Genomic DNA, 11916 nt, shown 5'->3' on the forward strand with positions numbered 1-11916 from the left:
TGTGCGCTCTCTTGTGTGTGTGTGTGTGTGTGTGTGTGTGTGTGTGTGTGTATGCGCGCGCACGCATCGGGGGAACTCCACTGTGCGTGATACAGAGAGTGCGACCATAACGTAGAGACTGAAATGACATGCCGTCGTGTAAATAAGATAAATAACATAAGGCTATTTAGTTTGCTTAATGAAAGAACAAGGTGTTCTATAAGAAAGGTATAGAACACCTTGTGTTCTATAAGAAAGGTAACTTTAAATTACTTCTGTTGTGATCTGGCGCTATAGAGAAAATATAATTAACTTGACCTTCAAGGGGGCGGGTGATGCCGTTTGGGGGCCATCTAACACTGTAGATGGCCTCGCTGTGCGATGTTACGGCGTGGGAGCGCTTTTGTCGCGCTCACCAGGGCAGAAAGCCAAAGGTCTTTTTAGAGAGAGAGATCGAGCGCTAGAGAGCTTTGTGTCCCTTTTAAGCAGGCTCGATGTTGGTCCATCCCATACGCGATTGTCCCAATCGGACGCTGTTGCAGGCTTAGCCACGCCCTGTGTGGTTCCCTTCTCGTGCATAAATTAAAATGCTGTTCAATTCATCACGTGGGGAAATGTCTTTGCAGGTTTTGTTAATAACGTCTATAAAGTGTCGTACAACACACACCGTTCAAAATAACAGCTTTTCACTCATTTCAATGTTACTTAAATATCATGACCATTCCCACAAGCCTAAACTTCGCATATCTGGCATACACAGAGTACCTTTAATCACTTTATCTATAAAAAAAGGGTTATAAAGTATTGATTAAACTTCATAGGTTACAATAAACACATCAAACAGAAAGCATATTATTCTGGAGTATATTGCTCCGATACTTTAAATTATTTTAAATGATTGTCTTTCAAACTTGGTCCATGCAAGGTCCTGTTTCTTTTGTTGTAAGAGAAGTTTGTAAGGGTTTCAGACAGGGCAGGAACAGGTGGTCACAAGACATGTGACAGTCATGCATAGATCCCCTGCTTGCAGGCTTGCTTAAATTACTGTCCTTTTCCTGTTTGGACATAATAGTTCCATCCATTGGTGGTCACAAGACATTGTGGTTTCTATATGTTGTGAACGAACCTTCCAGTTCTGATACAAAGAAAGCTTTGTTGTCTCCTGATTGAATTAGTTTCGATCTCATGAGTAGATGAGACAAGACTGACAGGAAATCGCCCCCCGAATATTGGAGTCATGTGCTGGGATGATTCCATGGCATATCAGGGTCTGTTTATGGATAGAAATCCCTACAATGGAAAATACATTATCATACATTATTAAGGGTAATTGGTGGTCATTTTTCATATCGTCATATCGCCAGCCTGTGAGATCGCCGATACATATAATTATGTTTTCGGAGGAAAACATTTTAGGATTTCTCTCCATATAATGGACTTCTATGGTGCCCCCGAGTTTGAACTTCCAAAATGCAGTTTCAAAGAGCTCTAAACGATCCCAGCCGAGGAAGAAGGGTCTTATCTAGCGAAACGATCAGTTATTTTCTAAAAACAAATTTACAATTTATATACTTTTTAACCTCAAAAGCTCTTCTCTTCCACCCTTCTTCCTCGGCTGGGGTCGTTTAGAGCTCTTTGAAGCTGCATTTAAACTGCATTTTGGAAGTTCAAACTCAGGGGCACCATAGAAGTCCATTATATATGGAAAGAAATCATCAATTGTTTTCCTCAAACTATTTCTTTACGACTGAAGAAAGAAAGACATGAACATCTTAGATGACAAGGGGGTGAGTACATTATCTGTAAATTTTTGTTCTGGATGTGAACAATCCTGGATTGTTCCTTTAAGGCTTTGTGTATTCTCAATGGACATAATGGCTACTTTTGATAGTCTTTTGATAAAAGAGAATTAAACTGAAAGAAAGAGAATGAAAACAGTGCAGGTGTCGCTGAAGCTAGATGTGATACAGGCAGAGATTGTCTTACTATAGGGAGATGAGAGGGTCTGTATTACATAGGAATGAATGGGAAATGCCATAAGCTGTATCCCATCTGTCGCAAAAAGACAGGACCTTTGGTACCCCTTCAGCCACTTGTGAAAGGTGGACTTTCTCCACAGTGGCTGCCTGCTTAGACGGCCTCAGCACCAGCTCTACAGCCACAAAACGAAAGTTGGGCTTGCTTTCCATTCTGCAACAGTAAAGAAATGCTCCTGATGTTATGACAAACAATGCACTGAAAAGCCCATACACAAAATAAATATTTATGGAAAATACATTATCATACATCATTAAGGGTAATTGGTGGTCATTTTTCATATCGCCAGCCTGTGAGATCGCTGATACATGATATTATCGTGCATGGGTGGGAGGGGCAAGAGAGAGACTCTCTGTACTTGTATTATTTCATAACTATTGGTGTTTTACACCAGGCGTGTGTGAGACGGAGAGAGCCTATGGTAGCACCAATAATCATAATAATATACTTTCAAACATACTGATAAACTAACATGTTAAATATAAAAATATTTAAAACAGCTAGTTCATATATATATATATATATATATATATATATATATATTCGGATACAACAGTCATACACCGCTATTAGGACCGCGCGTCCTGTGACAAGTTTGCCGCGTTGGCGCACGGAAGTTATCAGTATCTGTGAAACCTGAAAAACTGTGAAAATCAAAAGTAGATTTATTTTAAAGACCAACAGTTTAACACTTTTATATTTAACATGTTTGTTTATGTCCATTATTTAGTGTTTAAAACATTTAAGTTCATATATCTGGAGTAAAGTTAAATTAAACGGATACATCATTCATACAGCGCTCCGGACCACGCACCCCATGACAAGTCCTGTTAGACTGATGATGAAGAATAAACGTCAATATTTTTTATTAATGTGCTGTAAAGAAAACGAAATGCCGAATTGAAATGAAGTGCGGTGCTGAGGTGCCACCTAATAATAATTTAATACATTAATAGGAGAATGAGCCTAATATCATCATGACTATCGACAAAGACATTGCTATCGTCGATACATGATACTATCGTCTATCAGCACAACCCTATTGTGGTGTCGCGTCTAGATAGGACACTGTGTAAGTGTCACAAAATTCTGAAATTATTGTACATTATGGAATTTTTCCATTAATGATAGTACAGAGGTCAAAATACGTACAAATACGATGATTATCGCAGATCTGGCAACACTGTTCAGAGCGGATTCTGACTAACCTACAGAAAACACCTCTGATTGGCCATTGCTTTCAACAGAGATGCCTGCGATTGGCTACAATACTCTGCAAAAACACGTTGTAAATAAACTTGTGGTTTTGTAATTCTGAACAACAACCCCCAACCACCCTCCAAAAAACAAAAACAAATTCTCATCAGATCTACACGAATCTCGTAGGTGATCTATTTTGATCTCAAAAAGGTGAGTTTTCAACGAAGGGTGAGGAGTTTCATCTACGCTGGCTACAATGATCATCGCTTCACGCTCTTCACCAAGAGCACCACACAGAAGCACACAGGAGCGTTTGAAAGCCGTGTCAGTGGATCCGTCTATGTGCAGATATATTAGGGATCCAATAATAAACGCTGGAAATGGATGTTAAAATTTCAGTACCAACTGGTATCTCGGTCTGTACTTTTGACAACACTAATCTAAGCCATAAAAATGAATTTGTCATGTCGGGTTAACATTATTGATTTAATTTTTATGTTACCACATAAAGCACACTATTAAAGGTTAAAAGCTAATACATTTTTGACTTTTATTTATAATAATTAAGAATAACGTATGCTCATACTCTGTCATGATATGGGTGAAACCATTCAATAGTGAATGGGAAACAACCCCTCTTAATTCAGTTAAAAACTGACTATATATGGACTATACACTTTGCAAAACATTAGACTTCAGGTTTTGAGAAACAAACAACACTTTGGGCAGACCTGGGGAAACTAGCATTAGCATCTAGATCTAACTAGCATCTAGAATTCTCCAAAAATCTCTTTAAGGGAAATAAAACATGGTGAAATATGTTACACCTTTACTTGTGAGTTCTGTCCTTTTCAAATTCAAAGCGATCCTCCCACAAACACTGCAGCACGATTAGCACACATCTGCAAGTAAAGTGGAGGCAACGTTTGAGAAGGAAATTCTCAAAGGAATGTTCATTGCTGATGAATATTTATGTAAAATATTAACGTCCATATGTTTGATAATGTGCAGATCTTAAAATATTATGCTGTGCTAAATATAAACAATTAACATGGTCTTGGCAGATGGGAGCAGAGCTTTTAGAGGCGTTACTGATGAACTGTGACATTGCAAATCATTTTGATTTGTTGTTTTTCTTAAAGGGGTCATCGGATGCCCATTTTCCACAAGTTGATATGATTCTTTAGGGTCTTAATGAAAAGTCTATAACATACTTTGATTAAAATTTCTCAATGGTAGTGTAAAAAACACCCTTTTTACCCTGTCAAAATCAGCTCTGTTTTCAGCACACGGTTCTAGTCCATTTTGCTTTAAATGCTAATGAGCTCTGCTCACCGCCCCTCTCTTCAGTGGCGTGATGAGCCGTTCTCTGAGACTGTTTACTTTAGCCGCGGAACTTGCTAACTAGCACATTATTAGGAAAGGCGATTTGCAAAGATTCATAAAAAACCCTTATACTCTCTTCTACTGTAGATGAAGCTGGATCACGAATGATTCGTGTGAACAGATGCATTTAGGCAGATCGGGGATTGGCGCATTCACTTCAAAACGAAAGTAACATTAATCCTCTGCGTCTTCAGCGGCTCAGATGTAAATGTCTGGAGTAAATGACGACTGCTATATTCATTATTACATCCAATCTTCTACTGTAGATGAAGCTGGATCACGAATGATTCGTGTGAACAGATGCATTTAGGCAGATCGGGGATTGGCGCATTCACTTCAAAACGAAAGTAACATTAATCCTCTGCGTCTTCAGCGGCTCAGATGTAAATGTCTGGAGTAAATGACGACTGCTATATTCATTATTACATCCAACAACAAAACACCTCAATCGCTTAATCAGAGACATTCTTGTATTCCCCTGCACCGGAGTCGACACAATGGCGGACTGATGACAGCTCAGTCAGGGCGGGTCTAAGGTAAGACACCAGTCCAGTCTGTGCTGAAACACTACTGGCAATCAACTATCGTGGGAGGGGCCTATACTGAACTATGTCATTCTGACAGGAATCTCAGAACAGCCTGACTTGAGAAAGGGGATTTTTAAAAAAAACACTGGGTGGATTTTTATCATTATAGGGTGGAGGTGTACACACACTTCCAACACATTTATGTTCAAACAGCAACAAAAGTGAATTTTGCATCTGATGACCCCTTTAAAATAAATTAGATCAGACAATATTGTGACTAAACAAGATGATTATTAATTCTGCATCAGACCTAAGGCAAGTATGACATGCACCTCACCAAAAATGTGGAAAAGATATTTTCATATCTATCATATGTTGCTGCCTCCATTACTGTGCTATACATTTAAAAGAAATGTGTTTTAATTTATAGTATACATATATAGTTTTTCCATGAATGTATTTTACAACAACACAAAGAGCAATGTAACATTGTAACATTTAGTCCTACACTTATATTTGTTCCCCACTAAATTGTTATTTCATTAAATTTATAGATGCTATAAAATTGTGCACTCATGATTTTTCTAGAATAAATTTGCCGCTTAATTATTCACTAACCTAGTTCATAGTATTTTATGATAGATAGGTTATGATTATATATTTTTTCAATTGTTATTTTTCTTTAAAAATATATTTTTTAAGTTGTCTATATTTAGTAGATTGTGTTTAACACACAAAACAGTGATGATCAGGTCAACACACTGAGGTGAAGAAATTCTACATTGATTAAAAAAAACAGTGCTGGTATCGGTATCGACCGATACTCAGAATTTTGGTATCGGATCGGTGCATCCCTAGTTGCAATCCATTCAACTTCTCTCATAGCAGCAGTCACTTTCGGTTTCATGATCAGAGAAACTTCAGCCATCTTGGAGCATAAAGTAGGCCTTGTAATGATGGAACTGCCAGGCTGCAGTGTACTAATCAGCTCTTTAAATGATGACAGATCAACAGTGCTGAAAGGATGAAGTCCTTGAATGATGTACCTCAATATAGCTGTGTTCACAGTGACTGGAGACACATGTTTGACTGGGAAAACGGAGTCAACTTTTAGTTGCTCACTGCTGGAAGCATGGGTGAAGGTCACAATCTTTCTCTTCTGTGCTGTCAATTTAGAGTAGTTTTTGAGGTAATTTGGGTGCATTCTCTGTAAAACTAAAGAGAGAAAAAAAAACAACAAATAAATAAACAAATATTTATAAAAAAATATGTCTTTATATTGGTATGCAATATAAATGTAACTTAATTACACTTTTGCACTCTCTGATTAAAGTATTATTAACAACTGAGCCATTTGCAGCCAATGCACACTTTATAATGTTAAACACTTGTTGATTTTAGAGATACAATATAATTTAGTGACTATCAAACATTAATTTATATTTCTCATTGACAAAAACACAGAACTGTAAGGTTGACATGACGGTGGATTGATTCGATAGTCATTTAGTCATTTAATAATAATTTAATTGCATTAGTTTTGCATTAAATACAACGTGATTTTCGGTAATCCAGATCTTGTTGTAGAAACACATTTCCTCGCTTGGGCATACAATTCATGGATATCTTCTCTTGCGCATGAATTCAACCACAATGAGATCTTGGGACAAGAATGATGATGATTCAAAGCAATACAGCTAACGTTATAGGCGCCAAAGTTGCCAAAACCCTCAACTGCCACAGATTGCAGACAATTACCATAACAAATAATTTAGTTATGCATTTAGTTATAAATTATGCATTCTTAACATTTTATTATGTAAGCATTATATCATCAATTGCATGCATTAGCGAACATAGGTCTACTACACAGATAAGCGACTTGCCAGTCAAGGTCAAAATGTGCAAAAAAAAGTAGCAGTAAAACAAAAAACTAACTTACCTCAATAAGCTTCTTTAAGTTTGATGGCGAACTTTTGAAGGCAGATATTTCCTTTGTGAGTGGGAGACAAAGGATATATTTCATCTTGTATGAATCCTTACTAATAAGTCAAGTCAAGTCAAGTCACCTTTATTTATATAGCGCTTTTAACAATACAGATTGTGACAAAGCAACTGAACAGCATTAATTAGGAAAATAGTGTCAATAATGCAAAATGACAATAGTAAACACTCATTTTTCAGTTAAAGACAGTTCATCATTGAATTCAGTGATGTCAACATCCAGCTAATATTAAATAATATCTTTGCAATCATGTCAACGATAACGCTGGAAATGAAGTAAATGATCCCAGAATTTTACTGAAGTGGACTATTCCTTTTAAAGTATAACTCATGTTTTCCCTGTCTACTACCTTTCATGTAACAGCTTATGACGGTCAGTAGTGAAGGGTTTGGGACTGTGAACTTTCTTATGTTGTTATTAGCTAATTAGCATTGTCATGACTATAGTCTCCAGAGTGATTAATCACATGGCATTAACAGCTCACACGACTGGTTCCCATGAGCAAAGCTGACAGATTTAAAATTGCATACTTCAGAGGGTTCCTATGTGAGTCAAGCAATAATTCCCACCTTTTAAACCAAAGAGCCAATCACCAATTGGTAAAGTCATCAGATCACCGCTCCTCTTCCCATAGAAACAGTCAATCAATCACAAGTTAGGGAATGCAAATGTGCACTCGGCTTTACCAACCTGAAATATACACTACAAGAAAAGATTTTGCTGAGGTACAGCCACGGGTGCTCTTGATCCTGTAGCTGATATTGGACTGTATTCACAGCTGAATCATGTTCCTCCATTTTCTTCCACTGATTGTTTTAATTTCTCTCAGGTCCAGGTCAAGGTGCTGTGCATTGTGGTAACTGATGCGACATGACGTCACTTCCAAAGGACCAATGAACATGTCTGGCCAATTTCATTGAATGTTAAAACGAATCTCATTGGCAGAATAAATAACTTTTAAATTAAACTGGGCATCAGCGCAGTTCAATTGGTTGTTAGTAGTAAGGGAGGACCAGCCTGCTGTGAAAGCTGTGAAAACTAATGTGGCCATACAAGCTGCTGTGCTCCCAGCCCAAATGCCATCGCCTTGGGATCCAGCTAACAGCTTCCGGCATGTACAAGACTGTCCGGAGGGTCTTTGACCTAAATGGGTGGTACTTTATGCGACTGAATGCCGGTCCTGTAAAAAGAAGCTGGCAGCCTGGTCACAAAACATCCTGGACCAGCTGGATCCCAGCCACTGTGACCAATTTCCTGCAGTCCTAACCTACAGGTATAAGATATTTTTAAGTTCCTTAACATAATACGCACACACTTAATAGTCTGACATTGTGCTATGGTCTTCTTTATTATCTATAGGTTGTCCTGTGATAGGGAGGTTGTGAGATTGATGCAGGGGCGCACGCTGGGGAACAGTGCCACAGCTCTGTACAGGCACCTGTGCCTCAGGCATAAAGAACATTTCCTGGGCCAGTCAACAATGCACCTGTCTGTGCTGAGGAATTTTGTGACCCAGAACACTGATCTCAGCAGTCTTTTTGCCCCGCTGCCACAGATGGTGCCTGTGCCTATTCCATCATGGCTGCTGTCAGTGTAAGCTAAAGACGTACTGAAACGGCTTCCTGAACTAAAGGCCCCTGTCACCTCTTTCTATGGCTCCATCTTAAAGATGAATTCAGCCAAAAACGGCACATTTAGTGTTATTTTTCCATTGTAAAATAAAAATGTCTTGTTTCTTTGATAATACTTCTCATCATGTACTTTAGGTCACCAAGAAGCTAGTTGGTGATGCTGCTGGCACCGTTGTGTGGGTGACAGATGTGGGGAACGAAGGAGAGGGAAAGGGCCTGCTTCCCATGTGTTCTGGACTTGTGGATTGCTATCGCTGAGCTGGAGAAGCTCCTCCGCAAGTCCTTTATGTGGAGCCTGGACTGCTGCTACTCAAGAGGTAAAAGCAAGGCGGCAGCAATGTTTAGCGAGTGGGACCAGCTGGTGGTCAGGCTGGATGTGTGGCATTTCATGCGGCGCATCGCAGTCGGGGTCACCACAGACTGCCACCCGCTGTACGCCCCCTTCATGGGACGCCTCTCAGCCTGCATCTTCGAGTGGGATGCTGGTGATGTTGAGAGGTTGAAGGAGGTCTGCGGCGGCAAGCCCACCGCTAAAGAGCTGGCAAGGCACTGTCGTCGCCACACTCGTGGGGCCCAGGAGACTAAGGAGCTGATCGGACGGCTCCTAAAGGACTTCATGGAGGCAACGGACACAATGGGAGTCAGGCTCTTTGACACGGACAGGATGGAAGAGATCTGGCGGACACAGCAGCGCCACATCGACTGCATCCAGGACCCACCAGGTGTGCAGCTGTACAGGAAGATAGGGCAGGTGACCAAAGGGGGGTCATTCTGCCCCAGTATCGCTGTGCACATGGCTCAACATCCTTGGAGTCCTTCCACCTGCACCTAAACCGCTTTGTGCCAGGTATGCATTTTTCCTAAACCATGCGAGTTGTTTGTTCATGTGTTTTCCATAGTGCTAACTTCTTTCTGCCTGATTTTTTTAGGAGCAAGTGCAAGTGACCTTCATTTTCAGATGTACCTGCTGGAAGGGCTTGTACAATGGAATGAGGCTCGTGCGGTTGCTGCCGTTGAAGGTGGCAGCAGAAAGGATATCTGCTATGGTGGCCAACTGCAGCAGTACGCAAACATCCTGAGCCAGCTATTTATGGGCCTTAATTTGGCGGAGGACTACACCAGCCCTGGTGAATACACAGGTAACATGTTTGTGCACACATGACACTTTTGTGTAGTAGCTGTGACACCTGTATTTCACCCATGTGCTCATCACACTTTGAATGTCTACAGGTGAACTCATTGGTGTGGAATACTGTGTATAGACTGCCAGGGCCGTATACAGATTTCCTAAAAGAATTTGCAGATCCCCTCTCAAACCTATTGGTTACTGTTGATAAAGCGCTAATTGTCGGAGATTTTAACAAACTCTTTTGGAGTCAAGCAAAACGTCACCGGGCCCACTCATCATTTTAATCATACGCTAGATTTAATTATATCACATGGAATTGATCTTATTGATATATAGATATCGTACCTCAAAGTGATGATGTTACTGACCATTTCCTTGTATCGTGCATGCTGAGTATTACTGATATTAACTATATGGCTCCGCGTTATCGTCCGGGCAGAACTATTGTTCCAGCCACCAAAGACAGATTCACAAATAACCTGCCTGATTTATCTCAACTGCTCTGTGTACCCATAAGTAAACATGAACTAGACGAAATGACTAGCAACATGGGCACTATCTTTTCTAATACATTAGAAGCTGTTGCCCCCATCAAATTGAAAAAGGTTAGAGAAAAATGTACTGCGCCATGGTACAACAGTAATACCCATTCTCTCAAGAAAAAAACTCGTAGTCTTGAGCGCAAATGGAGAAAAACTAACGTGGAAGTTTTTAGAATTGCGTGGAAAAACGGTATGTCCAGCTAAAGACGGGCTATAAAAGCTGCCAGGGCCGAGCAATATCCACAAACTCATAGAAAATAACCAAAACACTCCAAGGTTTTTATTTAGCACAGTGACTAGATTAACAAATAACCAGACGCCACCCGATCTAAATATTCCCTCACAGTTTAATAGTAATGACTTTATGAATTTCTTCACTGATAAAATAGATAACATCAGAAATACAATAACAAATGTAGATTCTACAGCATATAATACTTGCACCTAGAAAGGACCTCCACAGCCCTGAAAGACAGCGGAGACCAGGACAACTAGATGAGCCCCAGATACAGATCCCCGGTAAAGACCTTGTCTCAGACGACCACCGGGACCAGATGAGTCCTCTGCACAATGTGACTTTGCTGCAGCCTGAAATTAAACTGCTGGTTTCGTCTGGTCAGAGGAGAACTGACCCCCCCGACTGAGCCTGGTTTCTCCCAAGGTTTTTTCTCCATTCTGTCACCGATGGAGTTTTGGTTCCTTGCCGCTGTCGCCTCTGGCTTGCTTAGTTGGGGACACTTCATTTCCAGCAATATCGTCGACATGATTGCAAAGATCATAGTTGACGAGTTTTATATAGTTTGAGTGTTTATATAGTGTCGTTTCTTTATATATTTAATGTTAATAAAGATTGCTCTTTTCTCATATGTCTGTTTTATTAGATATTCATATTTATTGTGCATTTTGGAATCCCTACAGTATACCTATAGTAAATTGTCTGATGACTTAAAAATACAATTAAATATATGCATCTTACGTCAATGTTCTTTTAAATAAATTAACTTTTAAAGCACTCACATTCAAGAATAATATTAAAGCACTTATACTGCTTTAAAAATTTACATATGGTTATATATTTTTTTAAGATTGATAAAACAATTAGGATTGGTATAAAAGCATGTTTACAAAAACAATAAACTGCCTCATAAACTTAATGTAATACTATTTAAATATAACAATGCTATTTAAATATGTTATAGATATTTTAAATATATCCAATTTTATTGTATTTTCTAAATATTTTAGTAATTTTTTTTCAATATAAAATATAAGTGTCCCGAATGCCATTGATACATATAAACAATACATTAGGTAATTGAAGAATTCAATTAAATAAAAACAAAAATTTGTAAACATTGTAAATAAACATTCTATAAATGTTAAATATAAATACAATAATTACATATCAATATTAATAAAAATAAAAGTGTGTTTATGTTTACATATCTCCTCTAGTAGCATCTCAAGTTAATAGCAGACC

The 11916-nt window shown here is 38.9% G+C and overlaps 1 pseudogene; it reads left to right on the forward strand.

Moving 5' to 3' along the window:
- Positions 1 to 8952: 8952 nt before the first annotated feature.
- Positions 8953 to 10027, forward strand: LOC107566953 (uncharacterized; annotated as a pseudogene).
- The last annotated feature ends 1889 nt before the right edge of the window (positions 10028 to 11916 follow it).

Source organism: Sinocyclocheilus grahami, unplaced genomic scaffold (assembly GCF_001515645.1).
Source record: "Sinocyclocheilus grahami isolate Dianchi unplaced genomic scaffold, SAMN03320097.WGS_v1.1 scaffold1117.1, whole genome shotgun sequence".
Classification (NCBI taxonomy): Eukaryota; Metazoa; Chordata; class Actinopteri; order Cypriniformes; family Cyprinidae; genus Sinocyclocheilus; species Sinocyclocheilus grahami.